This window comes from Carassius auratus, chromosome 16, assembly GCF_003368295.1.
Source record: "Carassius auratus strain Wakin chromosome 16, ASM336829v1, whole genome shotgun sequence".
NCBI classification, from domain to species: Eukaryota; Metazoa; Chordata; class Actinopteri; order Cypriniformes; family Cyprinidae; genus Carassius; species Carassius auratus.
In genome coordinates, this window is record NC_039258.1 from 503,153 (window position 1) to 528,597 (window position 25,445).

Consider the following 25,445-nt stretch of genomic DNA (forward strand, 5'->3'; position numbering starts at 1 on the left):
AATAAATACATGCAAAAAGTTGATAATCATTTAAAAATTATATACTTTTTTTAATAAGAGGGATCATAACATTAACAGTGTTATTCTTGTCTGTACAAAAGCTAAAAAAAAATTACAATAATAACAATAATAATAACATATAAATAAAGTTTTGGGGGTGCGTACATTTGACCAGGATTATCTGAGAAATATTTGTTAACACTTTTTATTTATTTATTTTTTATTGAATTTATTTGTTGGTTTGTTTTTAATGCTGCCATTCATAGGATACGGATAGGATAAGAAGACAAAATATGAATATGATGTTATGTTAATAGTACAATATCCTAGCTTCAGTGTCAAGTATATTAAGAAATGGTTTTCGGGGTCTGGCATGGAAGAACTGAACTCCACTGAACAGCTTCGGTATGACTGGGTGAACGCATTTAGCACTTCGTGTCATTTGATGTCAATTTTACATCCACACCTCACACACCTTCTCTGTGTCCATCTCTGCTCATGAACACAAGTGTGTGTGTGTGTGTGTGTGTGTGTGTGTGAAGTAAACTGACACTGACAGCTTCCTGAGCACTGCACTGAGACTCATGTTAACAGCATCTGGCATTGTTGCATCTGCAGAAAGGACTTTCACACGACTGAAGCATGTACTCGCCGTCCGCCGTGCAGCATGAGACTGTCAGCTTCCGTCCAGATGTGCACTGAACATGAACTTATGAGATCGCTGAACAAGGATGAGCATTCGGTCTGCCACAGGAAACCCAAGATCATAAACACCACAAAGGCAGTATGTCATATTTTACATGCTTTTTGCACAATAGATATTTTATTAAACGATGGGTGAGTAGTAACAGGAAATATTCTCAGAATGTTCCAGAACGTTCTTCCAGTAACAATAATAGAATGTTCTTTGAAAGTTATCTGGTCTCTAATAACATTAAGAAAACATTATATACTTGTTTTTCTTAAATGTTTAGTGTGGACACTACTAGCTACTTACAATTTGTTTCAAAGAACATTTCTAAAAGTATCATTCCTATAATGTTTGCCAAATTGAAAAATGGAACATTTGCTTAATGTTTTCTCTAACATTCACGTAATCAAAAAGTCAGATGGACGTTTTGAGAACATTCAGAAATAACGTTTTTATTAACGTCAAGTAAACATTAGCAAAACGTTGCTAAAACATTTTTTGATAATTGTCAATTTTTATTATTATTGCATCTTATTATAACAGTTGTGCTGAGTTTCCATTACCCTTCAAATTGCACAAATTGAAATTGCGTCCAATAATAATATAAATTTCGCAAAAATTCTCATATATGCTCGAATGACGTGGGTTTTCAGGAAATTCGAATATTTTGGAAAACTGCAATAGAAACATATCAAATGTAGTCCTGTCAGTTTGTCAATCACTTTCCCAAATGCTTTTATTGATGAAATATTTCCTCAAGTTAATACGATTTTCACAGTCGTGGGTAAAATTGAGTCCTCGACTAATAAATGACAGAACAATGACAGTAATGACAATGTGAAACAAACACAAGAACGAGGCCTGAAATCAAACATGTAATCAGGCGAATTAATTTTTGATAATGGGACAAAAATCAATGGTCAGATGATGAAGTAAACATGAAATCTCTGTCTGTCGGAATAATATATGTTCTCTGACATTCACCAGGAAGGTTTGCTTTCCTCCATTATTAATGCTGCATTCAGAGACCTAGAAAATATTTTTCTCAGTTTTTTCTCCCGCTTGCCAAGGCCACCCAAACAGCACAGCGCATCTCTGGAAAAACACTACGTGCTGAAAGTGATGGACGAGTGCATTCAGCAGGGATAGTCAAAGAATCTCTGCTTTCTCAAGAGTCTTTCTCATCCAAAACCTGTTCATTATTCAGGAGAACCGCTGATGTGTCGCTTTCAGAGTGAGCTTTTCTGTTTAATCTACATATTATTTCTGGTTTAATAGAAACTTTCTGGCCTCTCCACTATGAGTTTTAATCTAAACAAAACGGTCCCTGTCAAAGAGGTTTATCATAAATGTGCTTCATTCCAAAGACTGGACAATAAATAAATAAAAAAAATGCATTTAATCTTGATCTTTTTTTTTTTTTTACTTTCATTGATAGTCGATACAAGTCACCATATTTATGTATAGTATTTGCACTGCAACATCTTAAAAAATGGTTTGTTCGGCCAAATGAACTATCATTTTGAGTGAGTATTCACTGTAGCCAATCAGCTTCTGAATGTTTAAAAGATAAATCCCAATAATCTAGTTTTAAAAGAATCGAGGTCTGATTTCTCTAAATAAACACAGGGAAGAACATTTATTCATTATCATCATTGATACAGAAAAATATGTCACTATCAGAAACTAAACTGATTCACTGAGATAGACCGTTTTATCTGATTCACAGATCATCAAAGATGTAGATGAGTTTGTTTCTTCATTGGAAAAGATTTGGAGAAATTTAGCATCCCATCACTTTCTTATCAATGGATCCACTAAAGTGAATGGGTGCCATCAGAATGAGAGTCAAAACAGATGATAAAAACACCACAATAATACATAAGTAATCCACAAGTACTCCTGTCCATCAGTTAACATCTTGTAAAGTGGAAAGCTGTGTTTATAAAAACCAAATCAACCATTAAGATGTTTTTAATATAATAAAATTTTAATTTTAATATTCCTCGTATGAGAAAGGCCATCTCTCACTTACATCAAAATCCACCCACTTATTTGTTTAGAGCTGTTTTGGCCTGTAAATGGTACTTGATTTGTGCATAATTCTCTCCTGATTCAGACCAGGTGACTTTTTCACTGGAGGAAGCAATATATGGATAAAGAACTTGTTTTTAGCCACAAGAGATGGTTTGAAGTTGAGCTAAAAATGTCTTAACGATCGATTTGTTTCTTACAAACATGCAGCTTTTCTCTTCACAAGATGTTAACTGGTGGACTGGAGTGCTGTGGATTATTGTAGTGTTTTTATCAGCTCTCATTTCTGACGGCACCCATTCACTGCAGAGCATCTATTGCTGAGCAAGTGATGGAATGCTGCATTTCAAATACTGTAAGGAGAAAGGAGTCTCTTGTTCACACTTTTTCACAAAAATGAAGACAACTGAGCATTTACAGAGAAGTTTCAAGTACAAAATCCCATCAGTTATGAAAGCCCAACACATGCATGGCTTCTCTTGCAGTTACGTTTAGACACTACAGATGCAGGAGGTGCAGAATGGGTTCATTTTATCAATTGATTTGTCCTCTTTCCCTTTCACCCCTCCGATTGCTCGTCTCGTCCCTGTTAATCTCCTAACAGACATGTTGGGTTGGCCATTAATTAAACACGTCCCGGCCGCTTCACAGTTTCATCAAGGGCTGCTGGTCAATGCTCTCCTGATCGAACTCTTTAGTGCTGAAGCAGCTCTGGCCGACAGCGTCTGGAGTGACAATCAATGCTGTGCCATCTACACTGTCTTTAGAAGTTTTAATCTGTGTCCCTCGGTCAGTTTATCTCTCTTTACCTCGCTCTCCTCTTGGTAATAGTTCATTTGTTAATCTGCAGCAGACAGCAGATACCACACTGCAAAAATAATAATAATAATCAGTATTAGCGTCCAGTTTTTCAATACAAATATCTAATCATCCTTGAGAAGCAAAATTGTGTAATAATCTGTCTTGAATGAAGTTTATTTTTTCTTAGCCTATTAGCAAAAAGTTTTTTCTTGTTTTATTTCTAAATCTAACAATATTGCTTTAAAAAAATGTGTTTGTGCTAGTTTGGTGCTAGACTGATCAAGTGATGTTTTTTTTTTCTAACAATATTGATAAAAACTTTTTTCTTTCTTTAAGTATAAATCTATATAAACAAAATATATTGAGTGGTTTATGCATAAATTAATTAATGGAAAGAAAAGTTTCAGGCATGTTTTAAATGTAGAAACAAAATGAAATTGAGAAGTAAAATTGTGTGAAAATTATTTGTATTAATATTTGTATTTTTCCTACTTTATCATCAACTTTTAAATATTAAAGATGAGTGAGGGAAAGCCCTATTCTGCAACAAAGTTTAAAAAGTTTAAGTTTAAGGCTTGTTTTCAATGCAAAAAAAAAAAAACAAACAAAAAAAACCTGGAACTGAGAATTAAAATAGATTAATATATCTTTTATGTTTTGTTTGTTTGTTTTTTACCTGTTGGCAAAAACTTTTTTTTTTCTTTTTCTTTTGCTTTCAGATGTAATTGCAAAGCAAAAAATAAAAAATAAAGATCAAGATGCAAAACTGTACAGAAATGTATCTTGAACTGAGTTTATTTTTCTTATCAGCAAAATGTTTTTGCTTGCTTTAAGTATACTGAGTGAGGTTTATACTTAAAGCAGAAAAAAACTGTGTTCAGGAAAAGTTTTCAGGCATGTGTGCAATGCAGAAAATGACAATAGCTTCATCTAAACAGTTTTTTGTTTAATAAATGACCTTAACATTTAATATCTTATGCGGTTTTGCTTCTGAACTGAACTTGCTGTACAATGAATATGTAATTTTGAGATGTTCAGAAATCACTGGCCGTGTTTTGAAAGGTCACCAGCAAATGTGGTAATAAGTTGAAATTGCTTGAACTTAAACAACACTTGACCGGCACACACGCTTCACTCCACATCAGTACATCGGTCAACACAGACCCGAATCGTGTGAGAGCAAGTTCATTAGGAACTGCTATAATTGAGCATGTTAATTCATAGTTTAGAGGGACATTTTCACAGCATGATGCTCATTATCACATATCTGTAAACATGCATTCCCTGAGCGCATCTGATTATCTCACAATGCATATGTCAGCTGCGTCTGGAGCAGATATGAGGCGTGAGGAGCAGCGACCCGAGTGTGGACTCGAATCACATGCAGCCTGCACACAATGCCGGGTGAATTCAGCCTGTCGATCGCTTCAGGAGCATGCAAACATGTTCACACGACAGGTGTTGTTGTTCAGCCAGCCGTACAGTACCATCTCCACCACAAGTGAAGGTGAAACCTAATTGGGTTGGTAATTATCCAGATTTCTATTGAAACATGCAGCATATGACTATTAATTGAGCAAAACAAACAGCTTGGCGCCAAACAACATCTAAAACACGTATCGGGGGGGATTTTCTTTTTCAAAATGTTCATGTATTATTTGTTTCCAAACATTTTTAAATGGATACAGCAATCACAGGCAGATTGTTTCACTAAGTTATTTTTATAATTTTAAAAAATGCTGTTTAATAGATGGATTACTATTAATAATAATTATTCACCCACATGTCATTCAAAACATGCATGATTTATTATTTAAATAGTTTTTTCCTGTGGAAAATAAAAGGATGAACAAACATCATAAAACGATCATAACAATGGTCTTTATCCCTTGTGCGCTATATTGTTAGTCATAAAAAAACAGTTTGTAAAGAAAATATATTTCCTTATACATGCATATTGAAAATATACAGAATAATACATTTTGTGAATATAATATATTTAATAATGCATTTGCTGATTTTAATATATTGAAAACATGCAACGGTATATTTACTTATATTACAAACAATAGTGCATGCAATGTTATATTCAATAATATATTTTATATTATATAGATGTGCATGTGATAAAATATGGTACTGTGTATTTGGACATATAGTATATATGTAAAAATTTAGTATATATAGTACTGTATATGTGTGTGTGTATACAGAAATATTTATATAGCCATACATGGTCCATGCATATATTACAGTATATTGGAAAATAAATGGAAATGCATTATTTATAATACATTAATAATTAATAATATATTGCATTGCATTTTCAAGTGTATTCCCATATATTTGTGTTTCATTAGACTTGCGTGTGAAATGGGTTGAAAGTTAATTTGTTATTAATTGATAGTATGATAAATCTTTTTAATGTCATATGCATTTTATCATATACATATTTTGTACAGTTTAGTTGGTTACAACACATGAGGCAGTGCAAAAAAAGAACATTTGTATCTTATTTTCCACTTAAATACCTAAACAAAATGGTAAAATGACATAAATACAATTTGAGAAGCTGATCGTAGAGTCATTTTTCAAGAATAAATTTACTTTCACTATGTAATTTCTGTGAGTGTGCAAATGCATATAAGATTAATATACTTCAAATAAATATATTTATCTGGTTTTAAGAATGTTTGGAAATTTTAAATGGCAAACAAGTGACAAAATACTAATTAAAAATGTACTAAGAAGCCATTTTTTGCTGCGTGCCAATGAGTTTGGCCTCATGCATGTCAGTCCTGGCACAATGTTTCGTTTTTAATCTGCATATGAATGACATTTGAAAGCTGCATTGGAGTGCAAGATGAAATTTGGATCGGTTTCTCACACAAACCTATCATACGGCATTAAAGACTTGAAATATAGAGCTACACAACATACTTTCCCAGTCTGTTTTTATCATTGTATGGAGCTCTGTTCCCATGTGAAAAATCACTTAAAAGATGCTGCAGAAGGTGAGAAAATAAAATAAAACTATTCCTCTCAGTAATAAGTTTAGAAAGATTCAACAAGATTCTTTTTTCTCCTATTTATCCTGGAGAACCGATGCATTTTTTCTGCAGTTAGATTGAATCTTTAGGTGATTTATAGTAGAAAACCTCTGCAGATAAACACCATAAACAACACTGGGGCGAGCTGATCAATGTAAATTGGTCTCCAAACGGTGCCGGTGACCCCCGAATGTCCTTGAGGAGAGACAGGAGGGCTTAGGCCTGCTGTTGGTGGGTTTTTCATCACAGAACTTGGCCTCTGTTCTGCTCGCGGTGCATGGAAACAGTGAGAGTGTCGCACCCTGGGCCCGTCATCGGCTGTGACTGCACAGAGACACAGGTTTTCGTGAATGATCTCAGTGCAGTTTGAGGAGATTGCACAAGCTCAGAGCTGAAACAACCGCTGGGTGAATGACGAGGTCAAGATCCTGCCGTTCTGCTTGGAGAAGTGCTGTGAGAACGCTTGTGTGCGCTGAAAAAAGGGACGGCGAATAGTCAAGGCAAATCAAATTCTGTCATGATTTACTTACTGTCATGCTGGCTTCTTTATGGAAGACAAAATGAGTTTTACATTTTGTGTGCATTAGGCAGATTAGTGACTTCCCTGAAATTAATATTAGCTGAAAATGTACTCACCTCAGGCCATCTAAGATGTAGATGAGTTTGTTTCTTCCTCAGATTTGGAGAAATGTAGCATTCCAGCACTTTCTCACCAAAGGATGCTCTGCGGTGAATGGGTGCCGTCAGAATGAGAGTCCAAACAGCTGATAAAAACATCACAATAATCCACAGCACTTCAGTCCATCAGTTAACATCTTGTGAAACCAAAAGCTGCGTGTTTCTAAGAAACAAATCTATCATTAATACCTGTTTAACTTTAAACCATAGCTTCCGGATAAACATATTAACGGTTATAAAAACTGTGAAAATGCTACAGTACAAACCTGTTAAATGGTTAACGGTAATTTCCTGTAAAATTCTCTACGTTGCATTTCAAATTTTGTTTGAATTTATATTAGGGTTATTACATATAATGTTGTTAAATGAATGTTTATTGCATATTTCAGTTTAATGAGTCTCATCATGATGGTGTTTAGTGATTGTGTGAATGACACTGTGCACCTTCTATGGATGTTATTAATTAAAAGCTGCTTGTGATGGGCTTCATCACCTGCTTTTGGTGGTTATCAGAGTATGACAAAGGTACAAAACAGATTTCAGTACTTCAATAAGTCGGTATATTAACAATATATCAGTTAATGAAATTACGGTATTTAACAGTTAAACCTAAAACGTTGTCACCGCATTTTTTTATGGTAGAATTCTGGCTTTTTTTTTTTTACAGCGTGCACCCACATATTTGTTTAGAGCTGTTTTAGTAAAAAGTGCTTGATCTGTGCATATTTCTCTCCTGATTCGGTCAAGACTACTTTTCCACTGGAGGAAGTTGTATTGTGGATTACTGACTCATATTTTAGTCAGAAACAACAGTTTTAAGTCTTAATGATGAGTTTGTTTCATACAAACACGCAGCTTTTGTCATCATAAGATGTTAACTGATAGACTGGAGTGCTGTGGATTATTGTGATGTTTTTATCAGCTGTTTGGACTCTCATTCTGATGGCACCCATTCACTGCAGAGCATTCGTTGGTAAGAAAGTGATGGAAAATATTTCTCCTAATCTGTTATGGAAAAGCGCTTTTACATTTTGGACAGTACATGTCTTTTTTGAGTGTACTTTTCCTTTAAGAATTACTCAAATTTTACTCAAATTTTGGAAATATATATATATATATATATATATATATATATATATATATATATATATATATATATATATATATATATTCAACAGTTTAAGGGCAGATTTTCTGTAAATAATGGCAACAGAATATAGTGCATGTAATATGCAGTATTATTTTACTATCATGGAGATTTTCACTTATAATTAAAAAGTTTTACCTTATTGCATTTTGCATGATTATTATTGGTATTACCGGGCTAATGTTTTATATCAGTTTTAGAAATATTGCCAGTTAACTGAAAAAAATGTATTATATTTTTTTTTCTTTATTTCATTTTTTTCTTTTATTTCAATAAAGTAAATGTTTTTTAATGGGTTTAGTATGCTATAAAAACTCTGGTCTAGACCTCGTCTGATAATGAACTGTCATTAGAAACAGAATGGGCTGTGTGCAGATTCTTCAGCGGCAAAAAAAAAAAAAAAAAAAGATGAAAAAACTATTTGCGTGGGAAAAAAATCTGCTTATAAAATAAATTTTTCTTTGTGGGTGAACTGCTGCTTTGAAAGGAAATTGAAAAGCTATCATGTGATGCTTCCTATATGCCCTGTAGGACCCATGAAAACAGCATGTGAAGTGATCTTTCACACAACTCAAGGACGCCGTCATCAAATGCTTCAGCGTTACCCAACAAGCAAAACTAATTAGAAAGCTGTCTGCAGAATTCAAAAGCCAAAGGAAGCATCAACAATAAGACAGTATCAAACAGGCCAGTCTGTTTGTTTGGCTTCTGAAGAATGAAGACTACAAACATCACCAGATGAAACCGAATGAATGCCGAGTTTCCGGATGTGCTAATGAAAACTGTAAATGTGCGTCCATTGAAATGCCTTTGCAGCTCCACATTCTGCCAGAGCCACAAATGATGCATATGTTCCCATAAATAAATCATGATTCATCAATATGCACTTAAATGTGTTCTTTTGATAATTTAATGTGATAAGTGGAAATGTTTATTCTAAGTGGATGTTTGTATTATCAGCGATTGATGAAATCTTATTTCAAAGTCACAAAAATGTACAGGTCTGCATTGCCATTAAAAATTTTCGGAAAGAAATTCATACTTTCATTCAGCATGGATGCACTAAATTGTGAATGGTGAATGTCTTCTGTAAATCGTGGTAAGAATGTATGATAGTCATTATGTTTTTGTTTGTAATTTGTTTTTGTTGTTGTTGTTTTTAAACAGGACACATACCACTTTACAGAAAAAAGCTGTATTTAACTTAAAAACAAAACTTGTCACGGTAGGAAATCCAGTGTTTCCTCCGTGTCATGTTTTGTTATTGTTTTTGTACTTACGTTGTCCCCATGTGCTCGTTTAGTTGATTGTCATCACCTGGGTGTTGATTGTCTCGCTCCAGCTGATCTCCATCACACCTCAGCTACTTATACTCACCTCGCTCTCTCTCTGTTGTCAGATCCTCTCTCATGTCTCCGTGTCCTAGTTGGATTACCGTCTTCCGTGTTCGTATGCTGGATTGGATTAGTGTTGTCGTCCTCGTGTCAGTGTTCCGGTCTGTTCCTGGTTTCACCCATTGACCTCCTTCACCTGCACCATCGACTTCACCCTCCAGCTCCTCTCACGCCACCGTAGACCTTCCTTGCCATTGCCAACATTCTGGACTCTCTTTCTAATAAACATCATCTTATTACCTGCAATTGCTTCCTCCTCATTTACCTGTCGTTACAGAAGGATCTGACCATCATGGAAGCAGCAGGTAATCGCTCCCCATCTCAGCTGGAGGATGTTTTGCAGAGAGTCGCTGATCGTATGGAACGCCAAGACAAGGCGATAGATGAGATGGGTCGAGCTTTCCAAGCAATGGTGACGAAGGTGTCCGAGCTCGCTCTCCAGGCTCAACATCGACAACAACCGCCACCCGCTGCGCCTCCCACGCCACCCACACCGCCGATCGTCTCCGGAGGGATTTCCCAGCCCGAACCACGCCTCCCCATTCCGGAGAAATATGCGGGTGAGCCAGAGTTTTGTCGTTCATTCCTGTCTCATTGTTCTCTGCACTTCGCCATGCAGCCCCGCACGTTCTACACCGAGGAAATGAAGGTGGCATTCGTCTTGTCACTACTGACGGGAAGGGCTGCCCTCTGGGGGACGGCGGTGTGGGAGAATCAAGACAGCTGCTGTGCCTCGTTCCACGCCCTTTCGGAGGAGATGAGACGGGTCTTCGACCGCTCCGTCGCCGGGAGGGAAGCGGCTAGACTTCTCACGGACCTTCGTCAAGAGGACAGGTCCGTATCCGATTACTCGATTGAGTTCCGCACCCTGGCGGCGGAGTGTAAGTGGAACGAAGAGGCGCAGTGGGATCACTTCCTGCATGGGCTGGCTGACCGCATCCAACAGGAGATCCGCGCCGTCGAGCTCCCCACTTCTCTCAATAGCCTAATTGATCTCACCATCAGAGTTGACAACCGACTCGATCAAGCCGCCAGACGGAGGGGGAGAGCAGTTCTCGCGAACAGACCGGAGGCTCAGTGTCAGCGCTCAGAGGTTGCGGTCAGCCCACCGGGAGATCTTGAACCCATGCAGGTGGGGCGAGCTCGGCTCTCCCGGGAGGAGAGGATCAGGCGGAGATCCCTGGGACTATGTTTATACTGCGGCAGCCAAGAACATCATATCCAGCGTTGTCCGGTAAAAGACCAAGCCCGATAGTAAAACTGAGGCTACTATCGGGTGGGATCTCTGCCAGGAAGACCTCATCTACATCGACACTCCTTCCGGTGAGTCTACGGTGGTCCACCCACGCACTCGATCATCACGCTTTGTTGGATTCTGGGGCAGAGGGTAGTTTCATGGACTTCGAGTTCGCTTGTAAGCTTAACATTCCTCTCACCTCTCTCAAACACCCCATTGCACCCTTTGCTCTCAACGGACACAGATTACCAGTCATCACACAGACCACATTACCTGTTTCTCTCATCACATCTGGCAACCATACTGAGGAGATCTCATTCTACATCACGGACTCACCTCAATCCCCCATCGTTCTCGGTCACACCTGGCTTCAGAAACACAACCCCAGGATCAATTGGCGCCTTGGATCTGTGGTTAGCTGGAGCGAGGAATGTCATTTGTCTTGTCTTTTGTCTGCTGGTGTTAATGTTTCTGAGTCTGTGTTTCAGGGGGAAGCAGTGGATTTGGCTAACGTGCCCGCGGAGTACCACGACCTGAAGGAGGTGTTCAGTAAGTCTCGTGCTGATTCTCTTCCTCCTCATCGTCCCTATGACTGTGCGATAGAGTTATTGCCAGGTACTTCTCCGCCTAAGGGCAAGTTATATTCTTTGTCTATTCCAGAGACGGCGGCCATGGAGAAATATATATCCAGTTCTCTAGCAACGGGGTTTATCCGCCCTTCTTCTTCTCCAGCGGGGGCGGGGTTCTTTTTTGTGGGAAAGAAGGACGGATCCTTGCGACCTTGCATTGACTACCGAGGGCTGAACAACATAACGGTAAAGAATACCTATCCTTTGCCACTTATGTCTTCAGCTTTTGAGAGGTTGCAGGGAGCGTCCGTTTTCACTAAATTGGACTTACGTAATGCTTATCATTTGGTCCGCATCAGGGAGGGGGATGAGTGGAAGACTGCCTTTAACACCCCTAGAGGCCATTTTGAGTACTGCGTGATGCCGTTCGGGCTAACCAACTCGCCGGCAGTCTTTCAAGCACTCGTTAATGACGTGTTGCGAGACATGGTCGATCTGTTCATATATGTTTACCTGGATGACATATTGATTTTTTCTTCGTCTCTCCAGGAACACGTGCAACACGTACGACGAGTGCTTCTGCGGTTGCTAGAGAATGGATTGTTTGTCAAGGCGGAGAAATGCGTTTTTCATGCACAGTCTGTTTCTTTTCTAGGACACATCATTTCGACTGAGGGTGTTCGCATGGATCCTGAGAAGGTTAAGGCTGTGGTAAATTGGCCATCCCCAGAGTCTCGCAAGGCCCTGCAGAGATTTCTGGGGTTCGCCAATTTTTACCGGCGTTTCATTCGCAATTTCAGCCAACTAGCCGCTCCTCTGACCGCCTTGACCTCCCCTAGTTTGACGTTCAGGTGGTCAGACGCAGCTGAGGCTGCGTTTGCCAAACTGAAAAGCTGCTTTGTTTCAGCTCCCATTCTCGTCACCCCTGATCGCTCACGTCAATTCATAGTGGAGGTCGACGCGTCAGAGGTGGGGGTAGGAGCAGTGTTATCCCAACGCGCATCCTCAGACGGAAAGGTGCATCCGTGCGCGTATTATTCTCACCGTTTATCTCCTGCAGAAGTTAATTATGACATTGGCAATCGAGAGTTGTTGGCAGTCAAACTTGCACTGGAGGAATGGCGTCACTGGCTTGAGGGGTCGGGTGTACCTTTCATTGTATGGACGGACCATAAGAATCTCGAATACATTAGAACCGCCAAAAGACTTAACTCCAGGCAGGCTCGGTGGGCATTGTTTTTCGGTCGTTTCGATTTTACACTTTCTTACCGGCCGGGTTCCAAAAACATCAAACCCGATGCTTTATCCCGTCTTTTTGAGCGTTCCGATCGTACTGCTACTCCCGAGCCCATTTTACCGGGGACCATCATTATCTCCGCGCTCAGATGGGAGGTCGAATCGAAGGTGTTGACCGCCTTAGAAGGGGTAACGCCCCCGGCTCGTTGCCCACCGAACCGATTGTTTGTGCCGGAGGGGTTACGGTCAGACGTTCTCCAGTGGGGTCATTGTTCCAGTGTTGCTTGTCACCCAGGGGTTAGTAGAACTAGATTTCTAGTCAAGCAACGATTTTGGTGGCCTGGTATGGCTCGTGACGTCCACGATTTCGTCTTGGCTTGTTCAGTTTGCGCTATTGGTAAGACCTCCAATCGACCTCCAGATGGGTTACTCTTACCGCTGTCTGTCCCTTCAAGACCCTGGTCCCACATTTCGCTAGATTTTATCACCGCCCTCCCGCCCTCTAAAGGCAATACGGTGATTTTAACCGTAGTGGACCGGTTCTCGAAGGCGACTCATTTTATTCCCTTGCCCAAATTACCTTCAGCCAAGGAAACAGCGGTAGCTGTCATTGACCACGTCTTCCGCATACATGGCCTTCCGACAGACGTGGTTTCTGACAGGGGTCCCCAATTTGTGTCCAAATTTTGGCGAGAATTTTGTAAATTGTTAGGAGCGACTGTTAGTCTTTCTTCCGGGTTCCATCCCCAGAGCAATGGTCAAACCGAACGAGCCAATCAGGATGTCGAGAGGGTTTTGCGATGTTTGGCTTCCAGTAATCCTTCGTCCTGGTGTCAGCAACTCTCAGTTGTGGAGTACGCACACAATTCTTTGCCAGTGTCATCTACGGGCATGTCTCCATTTAAGTGTAGTTTAGGGTACCAACCACCTAATTTTGTCAGTACGGAATCCGAGGTTTCGGTCCCCTCCGCACACGCACTAGTCCAGAGGTGTCACCGCACCTGGACCAGAGCTCGCAGAGCTCTGCTCCAGGCTAGGTCGCGCACCAAGGCTAAGGCCGATCGCCACCGGTCGAAGCCTCCCCGTTACGTCGTCGGTCAAAGAGTGTGGCTTTCTACCCAGAATATTCCTATGCGTTCCGTTTCTAACAAACTTGCTCCCAAATTTATTGGCCCGTTTTCTATTACCAAGATTATTAATCCGGTAACCGTGCGTCTTAGCCTTCCTCCGGCGTACAGGAGGATTCATCCCGTGTTCCATGTGTCCAAAATTAAATCGGTGATTTCTTCCCGTCTTAATCCGCCTGCCCCGGTTCCCCCCCCGCCTCGTCTCGTTAATGGGGAAACCACCTATTCGGTTAATCGTATTCTGGACTCTAGACGGAGGGGACGCGGTTTTCAGTACTTGGTGGATTGGGAGGGTTACGGTCCGGAGGAGAGAAGCTGGGTTCCTGCTCGGGACATATTGGATCACCACCTTATAGATGATTACAATCTACAGGTAAAGCAGGCTGGGAACGTCAGGTGACGTCCTAGGGGAGAGGGTACTGTCACGGTAGGAAATCCAGTGTTTCCTCCGTGTCATGTTTTGTTATTGTTTTTGTACTTACGTTGTCCCCATGTGCTCGTTTAGTTGATTGTCATCACCTGGGTGTTGATTGTCTCGCTCCAGCTGATCTCCATCACACCTCAGCTACTTATACTCACCTCGCTCTCTCTCTGTTGTCAGATCCTCTCTCATGTCTCCGTGTCCTAGTTGGATTACCGTCTTCCGTGTTCGTATGCTGGATTGGATTAGTGTTGTCGTCCTCGTGTCAATGTTCCGGTCTGTTCCTGGTTTCACCCATTGACCTCCTTCACCTGCACCATCGACTTCACCCTCCAGCTCCTCTCACGCCACCGTAGACCTTCCTTGCCATTGCCAACATTCTGGACTCTCTTTCTAATAAACATCATCTTATTACCTGCAATTGCTTCCTCCTCATTTACCTGTCGTTACAAAACTTTTGTCTTTGACTGTATTATAAATAATCATTATATTATTATTAATAGTTTTAAATATAAAATATAAGTAATTAGCTAAATTACAAATAAAAAGTGCAATTTAATGAAGCTAGATTGAAGCTGAGAAATGTTTGTATGTTCTGAAATACCCATTAATGATTTTTATAAATTATATTTTAATTATTATTATTTTATTGAACATTGTTATTATAAATCATTGTTATATTATTATAAATTAATTATTTTAGCAATAAACATCCAGTGCTATAATTTAACATTTTTATTATTAATTATAATTTTTACTGTAGTTATTTTATTTTAAATTGATATTATAAATCATTGTTATATTATTATAAATTAATTATTTTAGCAATACATATCCAGTGCTATAATTTAAAGTTTTTATTATTAATGATAATTTTTACTGTAGTTATTTTATTTTAAATTGTTATTATAAATCATTGTTCTATTATTATAAATGAATTATTTTAGCAATAAATATCCAGTGCTATAATTTAACATTTTGATTATTAATTATAATTTTTATTTGAGTTATTTTATTAATAATTGTTATTATAAATCATTTTTATATTGTTATAAATTAATTATTTTAGCAATAAATATCCAGTGCTATAATTTAAATTTTTATTATTAATTATAATTTTTATTTTAGTTATTTTATTAATAATTGTTATTATAAATCATAGTTATATTATTATAAATTAATTATTTTAGCAATAAGTATCCAATACTATAACTTAGCTTTTTATTATAAATAGTTTTTATTATAATTACTTCATTATTGTTATTATAAATCATTATTATATTATAAAAAAAATCAACAATAAATAGCCAAAACTATAATTTAGATTTTTATTAAAAATTATTTTAATTATTTTATTTTATTATAAACTTTCATTATAAATCCTTGTTATATTTTTTTTATAAATTATTATATTTTTTAACAATAAATATCCAATGTAATATTATTTATTATATATATATATATATATATATATATATATATATATATATATTTTTTTTTTTTTCTGACATTGCTGTCATACCAACTGTACCTGAAGTACAGGAAATATCTTCCGGCAAACAGACTCGGTCGGTCTGCAACAACAGATTCAGTATGAAAGCTGCCTGAGCCCATCTCTCTCTCTCTCTCTCTCTCTGCTCATTTCATATTTTCAGAAAGTGAGCCATAACAACATCCCTCCGGGCTACTTAACTGAAGACCGCTACCTTGAAAACTTGTACCTCCGAAACCTGACATGTGGAAAATGAGCTGAGCATCTAAGCAGCGGCCTGCAGGCATGGTCTGTACCTGTAGCCGGCATATAGGACAAACCTCACGATGCCCAATCTGTCCTGTTACACCCAATTAAGGGCCCGCATTGTGTACAGCACAGTGTAAGGCTCTTCTGAGGAGGACGGCGGCCGCCAGCTGGAGTCAGACTCGGGCTAACATGCCAGCCTGCGTCTCAGAAGCTTAGCTTAGCTTCAACTCAAACCTGTTTAGCCCCAAGACGTCATGTTACTCTCTGGCTGTCATTGCTTCCAGTACATGTGCTACAGAATGATTTAAGGATATTAGTGATGAGGAAATTACTCAGTTACAAGTTACTCATAATTTAAAGTTGTTAAACTACAGTAAAAAAAAAAAGGGGTCGATTAAATTACAAAGAAAAAGAAAAACATTAAGCTATATAAAATTTATAGAAATGTGTTCTTAAATCTCCAATACTATGCTTTATCATTTTGTTATTATGCATTATTAAAGAAAAAGATGCCATTTTTAATTACTTTCACAAAATACTAATATCTTAACATCTTTGTGCATGAAAACAGTCCTTGACCAGCAACTAAACTGGAAAACCACTTTGTAAGGTTGTTTAGTTGTGGCATAATTTTTCAGAGACTGAAATAAAGATTACAAATAGAGATAGAGATTTCAATGAGACACATTGAGCTCATCACAGAATGATGAGAAAAAGAAAAGCTGAAACCCTCTGGACTCTGTTTTACATTCCTCCAGGATTTCTGCTGTGATAGCATACAGTGCACCTCGATGCCTATATCTACCCACGATCTGGAGCAGGTCAGTGTTCCCGTCTAAAGCTCAGCTCACGCTCTGGCCTCCGAGAGAGAAAAAGAAGCAGATGAGTGTGGAAGAGGCTCTCAGAAGGTCAGATGCATGTAATGTCTCATAGCTGATCTGCATGTGGACTTGTGTGTGTGTGTGGGGGGGGGGGAGTTTAGTGGCTATTAGTCTGTGTGTTCTTTCAGAAAGAAGCATTTAGAATTCACTGTCGTTCTCTTGTGGGTTTGAATATACTGATGACATCATGCTGCACTGCACAGATTTTTGTCCAATCACATGCTCTGCAAAAGGAGAGTGGCCCGCCTTCTGCATTCAGCCAGCAAATAGAAAATGGCTCATTACTGTTAAAAAATTATTTCTCTGTCCAGTAACACTCAGCCCAGAATGAACACAAAAAGACTTCATGCAACAGTACAAGTTCATAACCACATCAAACAAATAAATCTGCCAAAAATATACTGTATATATAATATTATAATTTATTATTTTTACAATAAATAATACTTTTTTATAATTACTTTATTATTTCTTTGTTATAATAAATATTATTTTATTATTAATTATTTTATATTAATTTGTAAAAAATAATTATAGTTAACTAAATTACAAAAAAGCTATTTAATGCTTATAGCAACATGTTCTTCCAATGCTGATTCATAATTTTATTATAAATTAATATTGTTATAATCATTTTATTATAAATAATTTATTATACTTTTAAAATATAATCTATATTAGACAAAAGGTACATTGAAGATACAAGCAATATGTTCTGTAATATCCATTGATATATATATATATATATATATATATATATATATATATATATATATATATTTTTTTTTTTTTTTTACTATAAATAATTACTTTTAAATAATTACTTTTTATCATTTATTTGTTATATAATTATTATTTTAATTTTAAAAGCCTTCATGCAACAATACAAGTTCATAACCACATCAAACAAATAAATCTATACTCAAAAACATTTATTTTATTATTTTAGTGATTTAATAATTTATCTTAATTTATTTTCCAGTTTTAATTTTAGTAATTTTAGCACTAAATCAATGTATTTGTTATTTAATTTTTCTTTTTAGATTAAGTTTATTTTAGTTTAATAACTTTAATACTTCTAATTCACGTATTTTTTTTTATAAATTCAGCTTAGTATAGTATTGAGTATACTTGAATATAAATAAATAAATTATATATCTAGCTTTATTATCATTTATTTCAGTAAATTGAATGATTATGTTTTTAAATGTTTATTTGCAATATTTCTATTTAGCTTAATTTTATTTGTAGTAATACAAATTTAAAGTATATATGTCATAGATATTTTAAAAGAGGCTTATATGATATATCTTATTTATATTTTAAGTTTAGGGGTATAATCTAATATTTATTTGATTGCATTCAAATTAAAGAAAACTATTTTAATAGTTTTAGTTTTGTAGTGAACAGTACGAGTTTTCAAAAATAGTGCATCACCATACATGTACTGTATAAGAGAGTTGAATTAAAAGCTTGTTTTAAGTTATAGTTTAACTTCACTGGACTTTATTGCTCTTTTATGCCCTTTTTCCCTTTTTTTCGTCTTGAGATGATGTCTTGAGATTCATTTGCATTCATTTTCAGTTCATTTTTGGTTGAACTATTCCTTTAAAAGCTGAGAATGTCTTGTAAATGTCTTGTAATCACTGACACAGCAGCTATTTGTTGTGGCCTTGATATAATCTTCAGGTTTAGGTGTTTAGAGACTCATGTCTTCTCTTCATCTGGGTGTGCTCGCTGAGCTTCAACAGGCCTGTAGAGATCTCAGCATAATGAGCTCTAATCTGATTCAGTTCATTTGTGTTTCTCTTCATGCATTCAATGCATTAAAATTGCTTCAGGGCAGAGGTGTCAAGTAACGAAGTACAAATACTTAACTAGAAGTAGAAGTAGAAATTTGGGGTATCTATACTTTACTTGAGTAATTATTTTTCAGCCGACTTTTTACTTCTACTCCTTACATTTTCAGGCAAGTATCTGTACTTTCTACTCCTTACATTTTAAAAATAGCTTCGTTACTGCTATTTCATTTCGGCTTGTTTTCATTCCGGCTTGTCATCATTCAAAAAAAAAAAAAACCTATCCAGATAAATCGCACCATCCGGATGGAGTGAATTTGATTGTGGTTGGATGAGAAGTATAAACATATACCATTCCGACACCCTATTGGTTTGTACGCGATCCATCGCATGTGCACATGACACACATCACACTCCAGCAAGGACATAGCCAGTTTTGGGTTCGTTTATCAAAAATAATATATTTCTTAAAAGTATGGTTGGGTATGGAACCGGTATCCGATCGCCTCAGAGTCAATCCCCTTAAATTTCACATGAAACCAGCGTCAGACCGGTCTCCTCCCGTCTTTCAGCGCGCTCTTCAATCCGCAGAGGCGCAGACCGCGAACGGAGCAGCGCATGCGCTCTTAAACAAACAGAGGACACAAGGTATGTTTTTATCGATAGATTGTTAGAATATCCACATCTGTGCAGTTCTTTGTCATAAATACAGTTTACAAAAGGTCACGAGGTAGCAGTCGGTCTCTCATCTGTAAAGTTTTCGCTCATCACACCACAGCCGTTTCATCCAGCGAAAATCTAGCCCTTAACACATATGAACGAACACATACTTTAATTACACTTATTTAAATGTACTTAATTTAATCATACGTACTTTATACATACACTACTGTGCAAAAGTCTTAGACACGTTAGTATTTTCACTTAAAAGAATGGTGTTCGGCCAGTTATTTATATATTTTGCTGTAGTGTGTCAGTATAAAATATCAGTTTACATTTCCAAACATTCATTTTGCCGTTGTCAGACTGCTTGTGCATTCAAAATCGCACTAGATTATTATTAAAATTAATGGCAAACTGATATTTCCCACTGACACACTACAGCAAAAGATATAAATAACTGGCTTAAAACCCTTTTTGGTGTGAAAATACTAATTTTTCCATAAGACTTTTGCACAGTACTGTATTTTAAAAACGACATTGTTGCTACTTTATAAAGAATGAGCATACAGTAATTCACAGAACTGATTAAAGACAGTGACAGACAGCACTCATCTTAACTAAATATCAGAGTGAGTGACAGAGATACAGTAGAAACATTATGTGTGGTGTTGTATTAAATAATGACCCAGATTGTGAAATACATTTATTAGCCTTAGAGTAAGGGAAGCAAAACTTGAGAGCATCCAAAGTGAAAGCTATGGATTTATTTTAAATATTTGTAATGTTCTTTAAAGTTATCCATAGTTTTTTTGGTGGTTCTTTTTTTTAAAGTATCGGTTCAGGCACCGTTTAGGAGCCGGAACCGTTTTTAAAGTATCGAAAAGGCACTGGACCCTACTTAAAAGTTATTATTTCTCACTGGCTCATTTACCAAATCGGTGCTTTCTCTTCGTCCTCCACAAATTAAGTTACTGTAGGTAGTTCGGTAGCGAGACGTTTGAATAAATTAGCGTTTTCAATTGACGATGCGATTGACAATGTTGTGATAAGTAGGCTATACCAACTTTGTAACTCGTTACCCCCCGAACACTGGACATAGCAGACGTATGTACCGAATACAAGAAGCTATCAATCAAGAAGGTATCAGGATTATGACTTCTTTTTCAGTTTTAGTTTTTGATTAATCACTTGGATTAATCATTCATTTTGACAGCACTATAATGTTTATTGTAAATAGACAACCATACAAGAGTAATTGTTACTAAGCCTGCACCAATTTTCTTGTCCATTGCCCTCACAGATTCCTGGAGCTAAGCTTGGATGTACATTTACATTCCATTAAAGGTTATTGATGACATGCTGCTGAGGTTTGGCTTTTTGCACCATAACAATACTTATTGGCAACTAGTCATCATATCTCTAGTCCTTTAATGTATTTGCATTGTACTAAAGTGCGTTCATTTTAAATGGGCATATATGCGGCTGATGAAGACCTGAAGGTCGAAACGTTGCTTGATTAAATTCCTCTGGAGCAGTAGTTTTCAGTGTTCAGACTTCACTTCTTTATTTGTCTGTATCATTCAGTTGTCTTGCACCTGCGTCCTAATTGGATGTTTGGGATGTGCACACCATTTTTGTATTTTGATATATGCGGCTGAAACAGGAAGCCTAGTGCATCCCAAATTTTTCAACATGAACATTTTAATATAACATTATAGTCATTATGGCCTATGGCCTTTAGAAAAATGTTTTCTTGAGGAGGTGGGGTAGTGTACAATAGGCCCCTGTGGTGTGGCCTAAGCTTTTGTTCTTAATGGCATTTTTTTTACCCTTACATTACTTTTACTTTTATACTTTAAGTAGTTTTTTAAACCAGTACTTTTACACTTTTACTTGAGTAAAAAGCTTGAATTGATACTTCAACTTCTACAAAAGTCTTTTTAAACCCTAGTATCTATACTTCTACTTGAGTAATGAATGCCAGTACTTTTGACACCACTGCTTCAGGGCTGGCCATTATTCAAATTGCTGGATTTATAGTCATCATATTAGGTGCTATTAGGTAAACATAAACCATGTTTAATGTGCTTTAGGAAAGACACGTTGCAAATCTCTTTACAGACAGCGTATGATATAGTCTCCTGCTTCTCAAATGTTTCTCCTAATAAAACGACTCCAGTGATCTCTCGTGTGTATTATATATAAATATATATGCACACACACACACACATTTCATTTATTTTTGAGATTTATATTTTAAATAAATTAAATTAATTGACTTTAGGGACTCCTGAAACTGAAATCCTCAAAAATATTTAATAGTAATTAAAAGTCTTTTTCCAGTGATGATTAATGACCGGAAAACTGAAATCATTTTATGTGCTTTTTACATTTTCATTTATTATTATTATTTTATTTACCTTTAGTTTTATTCTGTTTTAATTACAGCAATATTAGTACTTCAACTTAAACTTATTTGTATTTTTAATATTTCTATTTAACTTTAGTTTGTTAGTGTTAATAATTTATACTTATCCAGTAATGATAAATTAAGGAAATTTTTTATTAATTTTCTTATCTGCTCTTGTCATTTTTAGTATTTTATAAAATAATGTTATTTAGCATTAATTTACTTTGATTTAGCAATTATAGTGCATATATATATATATATATATATATATATATATATATATATATATATATATATATATATATATATATATATCTTTATTTTTGTTAACTTTAAAAGGTCATACATATCCAGCAATGATGAATGACTGAAAAACTAAATTGGTTTTATTGTGCTCTTGTCATTTTTGAAATAACTCTATACATTTGTTTAAGTTTTAACTTTAATATTTCATACATATCCAGTAATGTTGAATTACTGGAAAACGGAATTCATTTATGTGTTTTTGTACTTTAAATAAATAAATAAAATACATATATATATAATATAGCTTTATTTTTATGTCAGTTTTAGTTTAGCAAATTTTGTACTTTCCACATAAGATTGTTTGTTATTATTTTTATTTCTATTTATCTTTTTATTTTTTTTATTTTTTTTTCACAGTATAGCCAGCAACAATGAATGACTGGAAAACTGAATGCTTCTGTCCAAACCCAGCGTTTGTCTGTTAGACGTTCGGCTCTCATGCAATCCTCTTTAAGGTGTTGTTGGAAGGATGCTGGTAATTTGTTTATCTAATCTTGGGTTGATCTTAATGGACCCGAGCTTATTAAGGCTGTGGATGAGTCCATGAAGAGACCATTAACCTGACAGTCTCAGATTGCACTTGAGGTTTGAGAGAGACTCAGAATGATGTGCGACGTGAAACAACACACAAACCTCAGAGACTCAACACAACAGCGTATCTTATGAAACCAGATGGATGCTGTTTATTGGCATTCTACTGTTTGTTTGCATTCAACAAATGCAGGTTTTATTTCTGAAAGGACAGTCTGGGTTCAGTAGAAGTTTAGCTTGTCACCTTTGATTACCACAAAAATACATATGGTTTTGACCTTCAGCTGCATTAACCCATGTGCATTGTTCAAATTCACGACCCTTTCGTTATGTTCGGGATGAAAACATCCACTTAATTAAACTGCTGTAAAAATGTGTCAGATTCATATTTTTTTCTCACATTTTTTTTTAGCATAAATCTGTTAATCAACTTCAGTCCTGATCAAAACTACCAAATGTCCAAGATTTTAACTCTTTAATTGCCAAGTTCATAAATGATGTCACTGATTTGGGGGGAAAAACACACAAAATGACTTATTTTCAATATAAAATAATTGTGGCTGGATTCTTTTTTTACTTTTTATAACAGTCTTGGGCATGTGAAAAATTAGAAGCAACATTGGCTTTGATGCATTTTTAGTTTTTTTGCAGCATTAGATTAAATTTTTTTCTCCCTCATTTGTTGTTGGTGGCTGTTTTTGCCCCATTGACTTCCATTATAACAACATTTTTTGATTGCAAAGCCATGACACCATAAAATCATGCATTCTTGATTGTTTGTGGTTTTAACTTTTGGGAAGAGGTAAAATTTGTTATTTTTACAGTTGATCACTAGGTGGGACCATTAACCCTTTAGATAGGCCTGTGCAAAAAAAAAAGCTTAGTTTCTGACTTGTATATAAAGCTATATGGAGTATAACAGCATATTATATTGTGTGTGTATGTGTTTGTGAAAATTATTTCAAACATTTTCCCAAAATATGGGTCAAAATAAGATTTGTCACCAAAAATCATTCCATTAGCTCAAACAGAGAAAGTTGTGGCCAAAATAAGACTCAACTTTACCCCCTAATGGACGAAAAAGTCCCCAACAACGCGTAATGGTTAAATGCAAAAATCACAGTTATTTCCTAAGTCAAGGCAACGAACATAAACACAGCATGCACTTTTGATAATAAAATAATTTCCCGATGGATGCAATCAAGAGAGTCCTGCATCCTTTCTCACTGAAAATCCTGTTTGTTCGGATATTTGCTCAATTAAAATGGGTTGCAAATGGTGTTTTGTTGACCCTAAGTTGTTTTGAACATTCATTTTGGATGAATTTTCCTTTCTGACAGTTATTGATGGGAAATCTGATAGTATCAGGTATTCTCCTATATGCATATAAATCCTGCCAAGTGCGCTGATGGTCTTCATTTGACACTGATCTTAGCTGGTAAATGTTTTAAAGAAATCCTGTGTTTCGCTCACGTCTCGTCTCTCCTCCGCTGCACCTCCTTCATTCTTTACCCATCATCCTTCTGCCGACAGATGACACGTAAAGCAGGGGGTCCTGCATTTCAGCCTGACCCCCTTCAGCTCGGCATATGTCCATTTCCACACCTCTATAGCATTACTCTCCACTCACTTTATAAAGCTTCAGAATAAAACCCTCTCATTTTCAGGCTGCATTCCAAACCCTACTGAGTGGCCTTGTCTGCCGCCTTCTAAGACAGTATCCTAACTGAAATAGAACCTCATTTAGAAATAAATAATAGCACTCATTCAGTGTTTTTATGCATTCATTTATTTAGGCTATTATTTACTTTTAAATGTATTGATATTTTAAAACAGCTGTTATTTTTAGATTTTCAGTTCATTTTAATTAAAATAAAACAATTTAGGATTTTTTTTATGTGTTTTTATCATTTTTAATAGATTCATTTTTAAAACAGTTTTATTTTAGCATTGGACTTTTTTTTTACATTATTTTATATATTAACTTTCAGTTTGGTTATTTCAGTTAGTGGATAAGACAACATTTCTAAGTTTAATATTAATCAGATTTAATTTCTATATTTTAAATTAAAATTTAAATCTAGTAATTTTGTGTTTTTTTATTATTCGTTTATTATTTTTTATATTTGTATTTTAGTTTTAGTCATTTTTATATTTCATTTTTATTTTAGTCATTTTTTTGTCATTTTATTTTAGTCATTTTTATATTTCATACATTTTTATATTTCATACATATATATATATATATATATATATATATATATACACAGTAAAACAATAATTTTGTGAAATATTATTACAATTCAAAATACCTGGTTTCTATAGGAATTTATTTTAAAATGTAATTTATTCTGTGGCCAAAGCTGAATTTTTTCATATTTTTGTGGAAATAGTGATACGTTTTTAGCATAGGATTTATAGGAAGTTCAAATGAATTTTTTTTTTTTTCAAATAGAATGTTTTGTGATATTCTGAATGTCTTTACTGTCACTTTTGATCAATGTAATGCATCCTTCTTTAATAAAAGTAATTTTTTATCTTTGTGCTTCAATTCAGCTTCCCTCGCCTCCTCTCTTCTCCTTCATTTAGGGGATGCGGGCCAGTGACTTATAGTGATTCCAGCAAGGACAGGCGTCCACAGACCACCGATCACCTCTACAGCATCAAACGCTGCCAATGAACACATACACACCACTGCATCTGTCTGACAACACTCACAATCTGTGCTG